Source organism: Chiloscyllium punctatum, chromosome 26 (assembly GCF_047496795.1).
Source record: "Chiloscyllium punctatum isolate Juve2018m chromosome 26, sChiPun1.3, whole genome shotgun sequence".
Classification (NCBI taxonomy): domain Eukaryota; kingdom Metazoa; phylum Chordata; class Chondrichthyes; order Orectolobiformes; family Hemiscylliidae; genus Chiloscyllium; species Chiloscyllium punctatum.
The window spans coordinates 21,000,665-21,017,375 of record NC_092764.1 but is presented as its reverse complement, the minus strand read 5'-3'; the positions used below and the strand labels follow the sequence as shown (position 1 = coordinate 21,017,375).

Sequence of the window (16,711 nt, the reverse complement as noted above, 5' to 3'; positions counted from 1 at the left end):
GGAGTAGTGCCAGAGGACTGGAGGCTAGCAAACATGGTTCCCTTGTTCAAGAAGGGGAGTAGGGATAATCCTAGTAACTATAGGCCAGTGAGTCTCACTTCTGTTGTGGGCAAAGTCTTAGAGAGAATTGTAAGGGATAGGATTTATGCACATCTGGATAAGAATAATGTGATCAAGGATAGTCAGCATGGTTTTGTGAAGGGCAGGTCGTGCCTCACAAACCTTATTGAATTCTTTGAGAAGGTGACTAAGGAGGTAGATGAGGGGAAAGCGGTAGATGTGGTATATATGGATTTTAGTAAGGCGTTTGATAAGGTCCCCCATGGTAGGCTACTGCAGAAAATACAGAGATATGGCATTGAGGGTGAGTTGGAGGTTTGGATTAGGAATTGGCTGGCTGGAAGAAGACAGAGGGTAGTAGTTGATGGCAAAGGTTCATCTTGGAGTGCCGTCACTAGCGGTGTTCCGCAAGGATCTGTTTTGGGACCATTGCTGTTTGTCATTTTTATAAATGACCTGGAGGAAGGGTTAGAAGGTTGGGTGAGCAAGTTTGCAGATGATACGAAAGTCGGAGGAGTTGTAGACAGTGAGGAAGGATGTGGCAGGTTACAGCGGGATATAGAGAAGCTGCAGAGCTGGGCAGAAAGGTGGCAAATGGAGTTCAATGTAGCTAAGTGTGAGGTGATTCACTTTGGTAAGAGTAATAAAAAGATGGGGTACTGGGCTAATGGTCGGATACTTGGTAGTGTGGAAGAGCAGAGGGATCTTGGTGTCCATGTACACAGATCTCTGAAAGTTGCCACCCAGGTAAATAGTGCAGTGAAGAAGGCATATGGCGTACTGGCTTTTATTGGTAGAGGAATTGAGTTCCGGAGTCCTGAGGTCATGCTGCAGTTGTATAAGGCTCTGGTGCGGCCGCATCTGGAATATTGTGTGCAGTTTTGGTCGCCATACTATAGGAAGGATGTGGAGGCACTGGAACGGGTGCAGAGGAAGTTTACCAGGATGTTGCCTGGTATGGTAGGAAGATCCTATGAGGAAAGGCTGAGGCACTTGGGGTTGTTTTCATTGGAGAAAAGAAGGTTTAGGGGTGACTTGATAGAGGTGTACAAGATGATTAGGGGGTTAGATAGGGTTGACAGTGAGAACCTTTTTCCACGTATGGAGTCAGCTATTACAAGGGGGCATAGCTTTAAATTAAGGGGGGGTAGATATAGGACTGATGTTAGGGGTAGGTTCTTCACTCAGCGAGTCGTAAGTTCATGGAATGCCCTGCCAGTAGCAGTAGTGGACTCTCCCTCTTTATGGGTATTTAAGCGGGCATTGGATAGGTATATGGAGGATAGTGGGTTAGTGTAGGTTAGGTGGGCTTTGATCGGCGCAACATCAAGGGCCGAAGGGCCTGTACTGCGCTGTAATGTTCTATGTTCTATGTTAGGAGATTACAGGGTGACCTGGACAGGTTAGGTGAGTGGACAGATGCATGGCAGATGCAGTTTAATGTGGATAAATGTATGGTTATCCACTTTGCTGGCAAGAACAGGAAGGCAGATTACTACCTAAATGGAGTCAAGTTAAGTAAAGGGGCAGTACAGAGAGATCTGGGTGTTCTTGTACACCAGTCAATGAAGGCAAGCATGCAGGTATAGCAGGTAGTGAAGAAAGCTAATAGCATGCTGGCCTTTATAACAAGAGGGATTGAGTATAGAAGCAAAGAGGTTCTTCTGCAGCTGTACAGGGCCCTGGTGAGACCGCACCTGGAATATTATGTGCAGTTCTGTTCTCCAAATTTGAGGAAAGACATTCTGGCTATTGAGGGAGTGCAGCGTAGGTTCACGAGGTCAATTCCTGGAATGGCGGGACTATCTTATGTTGAAAGATTGGAGTGACTGGGCTTGTATCCCCTTGAGTTTAGAAGACTGAGAGGGTATCTGATTGAGACATAGAGGATTATTAAAGGATTGGACACTCTGGAGGCAGGAAACATGTTTCTGCTGATGGGTGAGTCCCAAACCAGAGGACACAGCTTAAAAATAAGGGGTAAGCCATTTAGGACAGAGATGAGGAGAAACTTATTCACCCAGAGAGTGGTGGGTGTGCGGAATGCTCTGCCCCAGAGGGTAGTGGAGGCCCAGTCTTTGGATTCATTTAAGAAAGAGTTGGATAGAGCTCTCAAGGATAGTGGAATCAAGGGTTATGGAGATAAGGCAGGAACAGGGTACTGATTGAGGATGATCAACCATGATCATAATGAATGGTGGTGCAAGCTCGAAGGGCAGAATGGCCTCATCCTGCACCTATTGTCTATTGTCTATAAAAATGAAGTGTCAACCTGGTGAAGCTACCAAACTGGACTACTTGCATGCCATACAGCATAAATAGCAAGTGATGGAAAGAACTTAGTGATCCAACAGCAAACAGATCAAGTCTAAGTTCTGCGGTTCTGCCATATCCAGTCATACATGTTAGTGGATAACTAAACAACTCAGTAAAGGAGGAGGCTCCACAAATATCCCCATCCTCAATGATGGGAGAGCCCAGCACATCAGTGCAAATGATAAGGCTGAAACATTCATAACAATCTTCAGCCAGCAGTGCAGAGTGAATGATCCATCTCAGCATCCTCCAGAGGTCCCCAGCATCATAGATACCAGGGCAACATTGCCTGCCTGATTGGCATTGCGCTCATAAATATTCAATCACTCCACCACAGATACTCAGTTGCACCCTAAGTGTTATCTGTGAGATAACACTGGAGAAATTCACCAAGGTTTGTCAAACAGCACCTTCCAAATCTATGACCACTTCCATCCAGATGGACAATGGCAGGAGATACATGGGCACACCACTACTTGCAGGTTCCCCTCCAAACCACTTCCTAGGTCCATGTAAAGTTGAGTGAACTTTATGCAATGTGTTCCTCACAGGATTACATTGCGATGGAAATGAAAAGCAACAATGCTTTTTCAGATAATCAAAGCCTTGAATCAGAGAAATTGAGATCTGATGAAAATCATTTAACTTTTGGACAGATTCAGAATTTGTTTTTTCTAAATGTCCATGTGTGGCACTGGGCATCTCCTCTTCGTGCCTGTCACTTTAGACTGGAAATAATATATGGTATAGTGTATGTAGGCAACCATCACGGTGAGAATTCCCAACTAAAATATCAATTTTTAGTTTCTAATTAGAGTGCTCACTAAACTATAAGTGTGCTTACGTTTTGATAAGAACTAAGTGCTTATAATCAATGAACTGTTTCATTTAGTTTTACCACTAGATGGTGTCCTTGCACAAAGTCACTTTAGTCCACTATATAAATGTCTGTTTAACAAGGCTATTCCTAAATGGGTTCAAATTAATCTAATACTCTGAACTGATACAATAACGTGTCTATTGCTACATGTTTTGAATTTGGACATTGATTACCAATTCTGGTAAGATGTGTGTCCCTCACAGGTGGCCATCAAATCCATTGTGGTTGCTCTTTCTTCAAGCACATTTATTTTCCCCTTTTCAGATTCCTTGGCATTTCCTGAGCATTCTTTCCAAGGTAGGTGAAGTAAAAGTTTTCCTGTTAAATTGATGGCTGCATCTTTCTTTTGTAGCACACACCAGTGCATGTCAATGAACTGCTTGTAAGGAGTAATCAGGACCAGTCCTCTCATTGTTCAGTACACACAGATCGTTGAAAAGGTTGCATGGCAATCAGTGTTGTTGTTGGGTTTTGCAGAAAATGATGGTGCTGGCTTGAGGAGGGTTTGAGGTTGTTGACTGTTGACTAGATTTCTGTCTTTCTTCCCTGTCAGACTCTCTGATGGATTGCAATCCAAAGGAGTACGGCAAGAACACAAAAATAAAGATGTGAAAAGAGTATTTTTGTATCAGTACCCCTTTAATCTTGAGAAAATTGAATTGAATGCATTGGAAAGAGGGAAGACATGGGTAGATATTTAGCCAATCACAGCATTTTTGGATGCCCTTTTGCTCTGTGCAGTTTGTGTTCAGAAAGTCGAGGTGACTTTGTTATTCAGACTATTATTTCAATCCAAATTCACTTTGCATTAGCATCTTGTTTTATTTGGCTGATTGGATTAATTGGTTGAAGTAAATTTGCTTATTTTTGGAACGTTAAATAATAAAATATAATCGCTTCTCATTAGTTCAAACAATCATGTCTTTAAGTTGCAGTATATTTTTCTTTTGCAGGTCAACATCAGATTTTTCAAGTTTAACTATCAGTGATCTCTGTACACTTGGCTAAATTTGAAAGTAGGATCTCCAGTTAATGAACTGCAGGTCTACAATAAACAGTATAAAAGCTTTTCAAAGAGAATGAAAATCTAAAATTAAGCAGTAATTTCAAAATGAAATGAGATAATTGGAAATGTATGAAAAAAGGTTGTAGTGAACTATAGAGTGTAAGGTGTCTGAAAATTGAAGTCCCACCCATATGTTGAAACATATTTCATATCATGCACATAATATTTTACAGAGTTTTTGATCATGGGTACAGTTTTAAGGCACTCAAAAGCCATCCATGTGCACAGAGATAAAATTAGGCTCATATCTTGGACGTATTTTTGGCAATTTAATTATTTTTAGCATATCCAATTAATATATTAGGAGATGGTCAGAAATATAATGAAGATTTTTCATTGACTTTATTGAAAAGGTAGATTTGTAACAGTTCACTGCCTGAAAGTTGAGCAAGATCTAAAGCAGACAACTGACTTGATTTTGCTCACTTTACACATTTAACCAAACTTTTGTGTTTGTATTGTGCTCTATCATATTCTCTAGAAATATGTTTTAAAAATCACAGAACGAAAGATGGATATTCAGCCTGCTTTGTTAGTGCCAGTCCCTGAAGTTTTACTCTTCAGCCTAGCCATTTCTCTACCCTTTCCAAATATGAATTGATCTCAATATTTTTCAAATGCTTAAGCAATTGTACTTTCTATTATTTCATGGGACATGGGGATCACTGGTAAGGGCAGCATTTATTACCCAGCCCCAATTGCGCTTGAAGTGGTAGCCATTTCAGAGGACAGACTTTACATTGCCAAAGATCTGGATAGCAGATTTCCTTCCTTAAATCACATCAGTGAACCAAATGGATTTGTACGATGAGTTTCACAGTCACCATTATTGGCCTGGCCTAGCTGCCAATTCTAGATTTAATGGTTACACTTAAATTCCAGCAGCTGCTGTGGCAGGATTTAAAACCTTTTTTTAACATTGCTGGTGAACATTGACCTGGGATTATGAATCCCTAGTCTAGCAATATTACCGCTGTGCCTCCTCACCTCACTTCCATGGAGTTGAATTATCTGCCATAATAACCAAATAAGATCTTCTGTTTTTAAGAACATGGAGTGCAAATATCCCATTCATAAACAACAAATTGGTTTCAACTCCCATGACTTTTTAGATTGTCAAATGTGACAATCATTTTGACCATTGAAATGAATGAACAAAGTGCAATGAGCTCAGTGACCCATTAACCTAGTCTTCAGTAGGGTTTGATGAGTGAAGAATATTGAGCAAGATTCTGGAACACTTTGCCTTGTCATGAAAGTGTAGTTATAGTATTGTATTGCTTCCACAGGCAGCTAATCTGTCTTTAAAGTAGACACAATGAACTTTACAAAATGGCTCCCAGAGACGACATGATGATCCTGAAGGCTTCATTTGCCATTGGGACCAGAATGTACTTGTTACATGAAGAAGTGTGAAGAGAACTTTAGCAAGGGTCTAATTCAGCTAACTCACTACCCATTACGGAAGACAGACCCCGTAGTATTGTCAATATTGCAGCGAAAGAGCTATTTTATGTTTTGAACTGTATAAAACCTCTAGCTGTGAGCAACCATTTTTGTGCCGAGATCAGAAGAGAGACATCTTGAAGCCATCAATAGGCAGACAGAGGAGGGTATCTGGGACCAAGTTACCAAGAGCTACAACCTGCTGTGCCACAGAAGTAAAACAAAGAAGCTTTCACTCACTGCCAAGAGCTGTTCTGCTCGGTCCACCTGTGGGAGCAAACTCTAACCATTTGACCAGAGAAGCCATTGCAGCTGTTGAATATGACTTCACATTTTCTACCCTTGACTTTGAAAGGAGAATTTTCGAGCAAGTGAGGCCTGCGCTGATAGCACAGGATGATCAAATTCTCTTTTTATATTAAATCATTTTTATGTAATTTAAATTTTTGCATCTGTATGTTAGCCATAGCCCTATCACTTTTTATTTAAACAAGTTTTAACAATAATTGCATTCACCTTGATTAAAGCATAAAGCTGTGGTGCTGTTCACTTCTAAATTGAAACACTCAAATTAAAATGGCAACCACAAATGAACATGTGGAAATTTTTAAGTTCACTCTGTAATCATGCCAGGTGTGATCATAACACTTGTTGTCTTCACATAGCATCAGGGATCTTTTAATTCTTCTTTAAATTCAAAATTGTCAATACACAATACACTTTGTTGTGCCTACTGTAATCGGTGAACTGGTGGAGAACCACTGCCAGTTCTGTGACCTGAAATGATCAAGTGCCTTTCAGTCACTTAACTGCCTGCCATTAGATCTTCCCTGTGATTGACTTCCCTGGTAGTAGAAATCCTACCTCCCCAGAGATGCCAGCCAATAAGCTTCTATTCATTGTCACCAACTGGCACGATGGCTTATGGCAGCACTGCATCTAGCCAAGGTCTAGGATTACAGCAAGACCTCAGGCCACAGCTGAGTGAAGTTGGGATGGGCACCATGGTGTGGGGATTCGTGGGAGAGGCAAGGGAGGCGGATCGGGGAAAGGGTAATGAGGTGGTTGTTGTCGGCCACTACATCCCTTCCCAGCCACTGCCTGGTGTCATTGATTGGGAACTGAGTGTCTGCTAACAACCTTTGGAGGAGTCTGCTGGCAAACGTGTCACAGTTTGCCCTGCTACCTTCTGATGCCATGAGATTACACCACTAAGTTCTGATGAGCTTGGGATAATGAGTGTCATTAGGCTCAGTATTGAATCTAATTGACATCTTACGGCTGGGAATCTGGCCTAAGTCAATTCCACTGACTGAGCCAGTCAGGAGTAGGCTTACCTACTGTGGGAGGCAACTGCAAGCCCCCTCCAATGATGAAGTAGGCCCAGTTGCCAAGGTTCCCACTGAGGCAGGCTGCTTTAAATCTCACCCAAAAGTACATTTGAGGTAGGAAACCTCCAAAAATGCTCAGTATTGTACTGAAGTACACACCATGATTATGCATTAAGGTTCTGAATCTTGAAAGACTATCATCTAAGGTCTTTCTGTTGAAGTATAATGAGGGTCTGTTCAGTTGTCAGACCCTCTCATTGCCTCAATGTACATAAATAGTGTCCTCCATGAATAAGAAATGCTTTTGATTTTGCAACTAAAGAGAATGTCAAATTTTATTGTTTTGTTATCTTGATATGCAAAGACTGTTCAGAACTGCTTTAGTATCTGTGAAAGTAGATAAAGATATTTTTTATGAATAAAGGATATTTTTGTAATACAAAATCTTACCAATTATCATGAGTAAGAAAAATGATATGATAATTATTATATCAATCCAAACCAAGCACTTTTACTAACAAAACTTGGTGATTTCTGGTTCTGATGTTACAATTTTGTAAAAACTAAATTAAAGTATTTGTATACAGACTGTCAAGTTGTAAGAAAAAAAATTACCACCAGATTAAAAGTGCTCTTTGTAAGAACACAAAAATCTAATGATAGCCATATCTACAACGAGACTTTTAAAATATATTTCACATGCATTTATCTTGTTTAATCCATAATATTCATAATATGTTTGTAATGTAAGAAAGCAAAGCCTGAGCAAAACATCACTGACACACATAAGGATATACTTTAGGGAACAGAGAAATAAACGTATAAAATCTGCAAGATAACCTTGTGCAGGATGTATCTGTCAACTATTCTCAAAGTTAAAGCAATGGGAGAGATGGTTCAAACACTGATGGTATTGAAATAGGATACAGACTTTGCAAAAAAAAAAATTTCATCACATTGACTTTTGAACACTGTTCTTTATATTTGCTGAAGTGAATTCTAATGAGTAAAATGGTCCGATTTAGTTACAAAGAGACTCAGACTAGCGTGACACGTTTCTGCATTACTTAATTACTAACTCACATTTTAAAAAAAATATTTTTATCTAGAATGGCAACTACCCATTTTTGAATAAATCAACATGTATAATCATAGTTGGCTAAGGGGTATATTACATTTGCAGTATATATGTATCTGAATGACCACATTAGCAAAAATGGGGCTGGCTTTCTGACACCCATGTGACCCGTTTAAAGACTGAAAAAATATCTTGCACAGGGTGAGCAGAGAAATCATTAAAGCATAGAAAAGAAGGCATCCTTTCAAATTAGAAAATAATTTTTAATGTTTCTTTGACAACTTGCTACGGCATTTGACTTTTTCATCCCAATCATTATTCCAGTCTAGAGACACTTTCTTTACATTTCACATCAAATGTAATTATGAATTAATTTCAGAAAAGAAGTAGTAGAGATGATTATTAAAAGCCAACAACTTACCCTGGCTGAGAAAATCTGTTTGGTGATGCAAAATCAATGCATTTAGTAAACCGTGATAAATTTTCAGTACCGCTTCTACAATGTCAACTTTCAGAGCAGTGCAAATTGTGGCATGCCGTTTCACAATGCACATTGAATTTTATTTCTGGTAACTCAGCACATGAGTTTGAACTGGTGCACTTGTTGCTTTTACGAAACACCAAAAGAATCATAACAGCTGTAACATTCTGAGATGGAAGAACAAGTATACACCATTCCTATTCAAAAATATTTCAACTCAAATTATTTGAAATAGTCAGTCAGTACAATAAACAACTGACAACTTCAAAGGTAGCTTCATATCAGCCAAATGCTACATTGTCTGTTTTCCAGGATATGTAGTAAGTGCTGGCAGAGTGAGGACTGTTAGTGAGACTGGCAATGCAAAGTGGGGAAAGCTAATACAAAAATCAAATGATACAGATACACTTTATTTGTTTTAGTTTCTCAGTTTATCAGAAAGTTCCCAACAGTCCTGCATAAAGCAGCAACAATTAAAAGAGTGATTGAGGGCAGAATGGAGTTAAGGTATTCAGGTGATTAAACTATACCACCAAGGTTCAATTAGGCTGCACAGACTGCCTGTCAGTTAAGTGCACTCTGAACTCTGTGTTAAACGTAGCAAAAAAAAGTTGTTCACAGAAAGGTGTCCATAATGCTGTTCATGCATTTCTCCTGATGTCTTAGGAGACAGAATTTGTTTCTTAAATCTGACATAGTCCATTGGTCCTGTGCTGAGGCCAGAGAAAGCCTTTTGGATTTATTTGAAGATTCCATCATCCCAGAGGAGGTGATATTTTCTCCAGCTGCACAATTATAATTTTTTTTCACTCCTCGTTTCTTCTGTGATTTTTGGAATTCAGTCAAGGAGGCTTCTTTCATTGATTAGTTTACTTAGTGGATCTGCTGGAAGATTGTCAGAAGATGGTGAAAGAAATAATTAATGTGCAGATTTTTAATTTTCTTTTTACAAGTCATTGGTACCTTTTGGAAGAACAGAAAAAGAAAGTTATGTGAAAGGTAGTATATAATGAGCATAATGTATAAATGTATCATAGTTACTGCCTCTGTCTGATGTCAATCTAAATATTAGGTTGAGAACTAAGGAAGGAAATAAAACATGTTCGCAGGCTGAGCTATAATAATAATTTCTTTGGAATTTGGGTTAAGAGCAATCTTTCATTGCTGCAAAACCATTTGTGTGAAGATTGTATCTGAGTACATTTGAAATGAGCATTAAACAAAATTGTTAAGCAGATATTTCTGAGCTTGTATACACATGACATCTGTAAGTCAGAGTCAGTTTTGTCAACATTTGAAGACATCAGCTTGCAAGACATCAATTTATGTCCACGTACCATCTTGAACAATTCTTTTCATGTTCTTCAACAGGATTTTCTATTCTTTTTGAAACAACGCAGGAATATTTAAGGTAAATTTTCTGAATTGAAGTCAGTGGTATAATAATTACGTGGAGTGGGTTAATAAGAGTTTTGAGTGAAATTATAAATGTTCTCAAAATGTATACTTATACCCTTTTGTAACGGTTCCTAACACGAATGCATTAATGATGTCACTACATGTAGTGGCTGGAGCTATTCTTTCCCCATTGTGTCTATGAATGGTGAATTGCGGGTGGAAAGATTTATTGCTTTGTTATGTCACTGATAAACAAAGTAAAGTCAGGCCATATGGTCTACATGGAAGGGTAGGGCTTTGATGTAATGAGGAGTCAGTTGTTGGTTAGAAGTAGGAATTGTTTTCTTTTCTCAAACTAATTGCTGCTGCATGCTTTTGCTGAATTCTCCCATGAAGTTATATGATTTCATGGTGCATGGTTGATCGTTGTTGCTTGCTAACACCTCAATGGTCAGCATTTGGTTTGACTGGCCCATATTAATGAATCCCAGGAGGATCGTTGATTTATACTAAAACCATGCTTGTCTTAATTCATGCAACATAATACCTGAGGTAACATAGAATACATGAACAAAAGATATCTTTGATCTAGGATATATAACTAATATCTCATTTTTGTCACAATTTGAATTGCCCATCATCAACCCACTGTGAAATTGATGAACGTATTACTTTGACAAATGGTAAGAATAATTATAACAATACCACTATAATTAATAAACTTGCTTTTATGTAGCACTATTGAAAAATGAAAAATGTACTGAACTATAACTTCCATGAAGCAGTTAAGCACAGTACAGTGCACAAGCCAGTGACAGTTTAGCTAACTCTGAGCAAATGAATCGTTTCTTCTTCTCCTTGTTTTTGGAGTTAATATCCTCGTTGAGATACTTTAAAAACAATCTGATTACAAATGTGCGCCAGTAATGTATTTTTGTGAAACTTCACTGCACACTTAGTGATTGCACTGTTTTATTTATGAACCGGTTATGTTTGCTTGTGACTGAAGGAAGTTTAATGTGACAGTGCAAAAGGTGAATGCAGGAAACATATGGGTCGATTGGGAGTCCATTGTATAATTGAAAGCACGTGGTCTTGCAAAATGACCTTCTCCACTGGGGGTGGTCCCATCTCTGAATATTACTTATTATCTTGGATGATCAATGCTCAATAACATGTTCAATAACATAGTCACCTCTTTCTTATATCGGAGTATTTCAGTACTCTGCTAATTTTAAGCATAACAAAATCCAACAGCATTCAGTAGCCTCAAACTGAGTACAGCTTCCTTCTTTTAAAATATAATTTAGAGGGTTGGTTCTCTCAACGAAGCAAAAATCACTCATTTGCCTGACACTTTTATTTACTTACCAGCAGAAAAAAGGGATAAATTCTCAGACTGAACTTACATTTTCAGCTTAATAAGTCCAGGCAAGTGACTGAAAACATTAGAGAACTTTATGTTGCTGGCTTTTTGTGCATTTGTTCGGCTTTGTATATAAAGCAGTTATGATGGAGGAGGAGCAGGGAGGGGAAGGAAAGTGCCCTTGTGAGTCGTTATGTGAAACAAGGTAGACAATGTTTGTTTTGGTTTTTTGACATGGGATCACTGAGGTCATGAATTTATAAAATTGATGCTCTCTGTGAATATTTCTCTTGCTCTCCGCAAAGAAAAACACATATGCAGTGAAAGTGCATGTCACAGCTGATCTAAGTAGAGGATCAGCCCAATAAGTTGCTTTATTTTATATTTCACTTCATTTTGAGCTTAGTATAGTTCAGTAGAAACCACAAACACTTTGATTATCTTAAAGGGCACGATGGAGAACATGATTCCCTTTATTCCCTGAAATGATAAACCTAATTGGAAAAGGGGGAAGGGTACATAAGACTACATGTGTGGTCTGAGAACTGTGGAAATATTTTTTTTCATATCACTATGCTTGTGGGGTCATAAAAACAAAAAAGAAATTCCAAAAATACAGTTTAACATGTGTTATAAATAGAATTTATCCCAGTCAGCAAAGAGATGATGGATTTCTGCACTCACAGTGCTGACCATAACTCCCCCTTCTTTGCCTGCTTGTCTTCAACATTGAGATACTTATCACATTCTCTGTTCAATTTTCAGCAAAAATATTCAGATTGCACAAATGAGTATTATGGTAATTGTTATAGTTTTATTGTACTCAATTCTCCTGTACTTTATTCAAAGAATACTATTTAATATGAACATAATTCTATGATGGATGGAGGGTTACAGTCCCAAACATGATAACTTTTTAAATTCTTTCATGGGATGTGGGTGGTGCTGACAAGAATTTATTGCCTATGCCTGCCCTTGAGAAGTGGTCCATCTGGAATAGGTATATACATGGTGTTGTGAAGAAGGGAGTTCATTGAGTTTGATCCAAAGGAATGGATGTATGTTTCAAGACAGGATGGGGTGTAACTGGAGAAAAACTTGAGGGTGCTACATGCCTGCTGACCCTATTCTTGTAGATGCTGGAGGGGTCTCATTCATTGCCCACAAACTGAGTTATTGTAGCTTTCTAATGATTTACAACAGCTTTCAATTATATGGGGTCTCTGATTTTAAAGACTGTTTCAAGACAGTTCATGGAAGCACGTGGAAAAAGAAATACTGAGCTAAGCAGAAGATATTAGCATGGGTTATTATAAGGATGCAGTGACATTGTTCGAATGTTAAACTTCCAGATGCCTATATTAATGCTGTGAGACATGAGCTTAAATCTGACCACAGCTTTTTGTGAAAATTAAATGCTATTAAATTGCATTATTAATATCTTGAGGGTATGGGAGAGAGTGGTCACTATTGACCAGAACTGAAATGGAAGAGCTGTCGAAATATTGTGGTGAAAGTAGCTGGGAATTCTGCATGAGTTTTGCACCTTCTGACGCTCAAAGCCTGTCCACCATCCACAAGACACATTGCAGGAATGTAATGGAATACTCTCCACTTGGCTGCATGAGTACGGCTCCAACAATCCTTGAGAATCTTAACATCATCCAGGATAAAAAAGCCCACTTGATATTCATCCCATCAATGCGCAGTGTCAGCAATATGTTCCATTACAAGATGAACTGCAGCAATTCACCAAGGTTCTTTCAGCAGCACCTTCCAAATCTATGGCTTCCACCAAGAAGAACCACTATGGGTGCACTTTTACTGGATGGCACACCATCACCTTTTCAATGCCAATTAAGAATGGGCAATAAATGCTGGCCCAGCCAGTAACATTCACATTTTATTGCAATAATGAAAACAAAGGCATGGCTGAAGGGATGCTATTGAACAGGGTTTAAAGGTATAGTAAAAGGTGGAACAATGTGGTAAAGCAATTCCAGAAGATAAAGTGTAAGTAGTGAAGACATACCTATTCGTGTTGATTGAAGAAAGGAAAGGGTACAGAAGAAGCCAAAGTTAAGAATGGAAGTTTAGGGTGTACTCAAGGGATGGTGGTAGGGCAGGCTAGGATATTGGTTGTAGAGCAGATATGCTGTTTTTATAGCTGGAGAATAATTATTCAATGCAGTCTCCCTCATCAAACATTCCGTCAAACTATTTTTATTTTGAAGAAGAACTGGCGTTTCAGTCTTTATTTTCTGTGATGGGACTTACAAAGTTAATTATCTTAAGTATCAGTTGGTTCCAGCAGTTGTGAATGTTCTCTGCTTCTCAATTAGAAGTTCAGGGACCTTTGAGGCTTGAATCCACTGGCATTTAGAAAAATGAAGAGTGAATTGATTGAAGTTTGAAGGAAGAATGTTATTAGATATGAGAGGGTTCAGAAAAAGAGTGTGTATAGAGTCATAGAGTTACACAGCTCGGAAACATAGCCTTCGGTCCAACTCATCCATGCTGACCAGCTTTCCCAAATTAAACTAGTCCTTTTTGGCTGCGTTTAGCCCAAATCCCTTGAAACCTTTCTTATTCATACACCTGTACATATGTTTTTTAAATGTTGTAACTGTAGTTAGATCGACCACTTCCTCTTGCATTTCATTCCATATATGAACCATCCTTTGTATAAAAAAGCTGCCCCTCAGGTCCCTTTTAAATTCTCTCCCTCTCACCTTAAAAATATGCCCTCTAGTTTTGAACTTCCCTATGTTGCCAGGAATGGAAGGTTTGAGTTATCAGGAGAGGGTGAATTAGCTGGGAACGTTTGGAGTGTAAAAGGTTGAGGGATGTCCTTATAGAGGTTTATAAAATCATGAGGGGGATAGATAAGGTGAATAGTGAAGATCAGGGAGTTCAAAACTAGGGGGCGTATTTTTCAGGTGAGAGGGGAAAGATTTAATAGGGACCTGTTCGTAAATGGAATGAACTGCGAGAGGAAGTGTTAGACGCAGTTACAGTTACAACATTTAAAAGACATTTGTACAGGTGTATAAATAGGGAAGCTTTCGAGGGATATGGGCTAAACACAGCCAAAAAGGATTAGTTTAATTTGGGAAACCTGGTCAGCATGGATGAGTTGGACCGAAGGTAACGTTTCCATCCAGTATAACTCTATGACTCTACCCTGAATGGCCTTGATACTGTGGGTGTGAAAAGTATGTTTTATCTTTTAGTATATCTTGAATTAAGGGCACTGTTTTAAAATTGGGTTGATTCATGGGTTATGGGGCAGTGGGTAGGAAAGAGAGTTTGAAATAGAAACAGATCAGCCTTGGTCTTATTGAATGGCAGAGTAGGCTTGAGAGGCAAAATGGTCTACTCCTGCACCTCTTTCTAATGTTCATATTATGGGCAGAACTTTCCATGGTCTTGAACAATACAGAACATGGGAAATGGCAAGATAAGTTGGGAAAATGTGCTGAAAATGAAAAAATCCAATTCCTGATATTGAATTATTTTTTAAATTCCTCAACCCCCATAAGCTTTAAGCAGTGATAGTAAGTTTTGAACACCAAACACTGAATCTCGCCTCACTAATATGCAGGTCAGTATTATACCACCTGACGATAGAAAGTACAGAATTTCTGACGTAGAAGTCAATGTGAGTATCTGGCAACTCCACCTTGCCACTTGCTCATCTGCACTGCCATCAATGTCCAGATGGCATTGATGGCATCAATGTTGTAAGAGGACTCTGCTGGAGTGATTACTCATGCAGCACGTGTCCACAGACACTGCACTGACATAAGCTAGCCTCTCAGCTGTGCCAGTGCATTTACTGTACGTTTCATGCTGCACCAGTGACTACTATTACAATTTTGCTGCAAGAACACTACATGGAACAATGGATATCCAGCTCACAGATTGGATCAGCTCGGTGTCTGCTCGCTTACTCGCTTACTCGCTTCACACTCATTTGCTTTTTGCTGAGCTGAAAACTCACAGTATCCCGCTCTTGCTTTGCCTTTCTGTACTTTGCCTGCTCATCCACACCCTAATGGCATGTAGTAAATGCAGTATTGCTTTGCTGCTTCATGAAGACCCAAAGGTAGGCAGCTTATCATCCCAGTGACCAAGGCAAGGCAATACTGCCTTCACTATGTGTCATTATGGTATGGCTGAGCAGGCAAAGTACAGAAAGGCAAAGCAGTCATCAGTCAAGTGGTGGTCATGTTGGTGAAGATTGATGTTGTGACATGAATCTTACAGTGCACTGGGTGCCAGCCGCTTATTCAGCAATCATCCTGTGTGTACTGCAAGACAACAGGCATGTCTCAAAGTCTAAGGAGAGGAGTCCTCACTGAGGTACCATTCAGCCATGGAGTCACAGAAGCTTACAGCATAGAAACAGGCCCTTCAGCCCAACTTGCTCATGCCACCCAGTTTTCACAATTTAATTGAGTCCCATTTGCCTGTGTTTAATCCACATGCCTCCATACGTGTATCATCCACATACCTGTCCAAATATTTCTTAAATGACAAAATTGTAGTCACTTCCACCATTGCCTCTGGTAGCCCATTCCAGACACTCACCACCCTCTCTGTGAAAAACATTGCCCCTCCCGACCCTTTTGTGTCTCTGCCTTTTCACCTTAAACCTATGCCCTCTGGTTTTAGACTCCTCTACCATGGGGATAAGTTGACGACCATCTACCTTATCTGTGCCTCTTCTGATTTTAGTGATCTCCATAAGGTCACCCTTCAGTCTGCCATGCTCCAGTGAAAAAATGTCCCAGTCTATCCAACGTCTCATCATAACTCAATCGGGGGTCCTGGCACAGTATGTGAAGGTCAGGCTCCATTATTAGTCTAGGAGTTTGGGCACAGTCATTTGAGTGATTTGGATGGTCACAGTCAGGATGTTGATCCTCTGGACCAATGATCAGCCCCCTGGGTCCAGAGTGCAAGCAGACTGGGATGTCACAGGAACACAGTCAGGGAACTGTGCAGATAAAATATTAGAGCTGGGGCAGGCCATAGTCACTCTGGAGATGACTGTCCACTAACATTATGATGGGTTATCATGGGGCCAGTGCCATGGGCAGGAGATTGGGGAATGTAATAATGGAGATTGGAGTCAGATGCTGGGATTTAGGTCATGACAATACTAAAGGGGGAAACTCAGTTTTAAGGAGCGGAAGAATATGGTCCAGAATGGGATGGAAAGGGGTGATTAATGATAAGCAGCACCCTGGCTTCCAGTAAGGCACAGTATACCACACTACCTGG

The 16,711-nt window shown here is 39.6% G+C and overlaps 1 long non-coding RNA gene across 1 annotated transcript in view; it reads right to left on the bottom strand.

Annotated features, from left to right (window-relative positions):
- The window catches only part of LOC140496159 (uncharacterized), a 71,401-nt gene extending 62,691 nt beyond the window's left edge, over positions 1–8,710 (bottom strand). Inside the window, exon 1 of the long non-coding RNA XR_011964187.1 lies at positions 8,599–8,710. This is a non-coding gene — a long non-coding RNA (uncharacterized lncRNA). The remainder of the gene's footprint in view (positions 1–8,598) is intronic.
- Between the last annotated feature and the right edge of the window lie 8,001 nt (positions 8,711–16,711).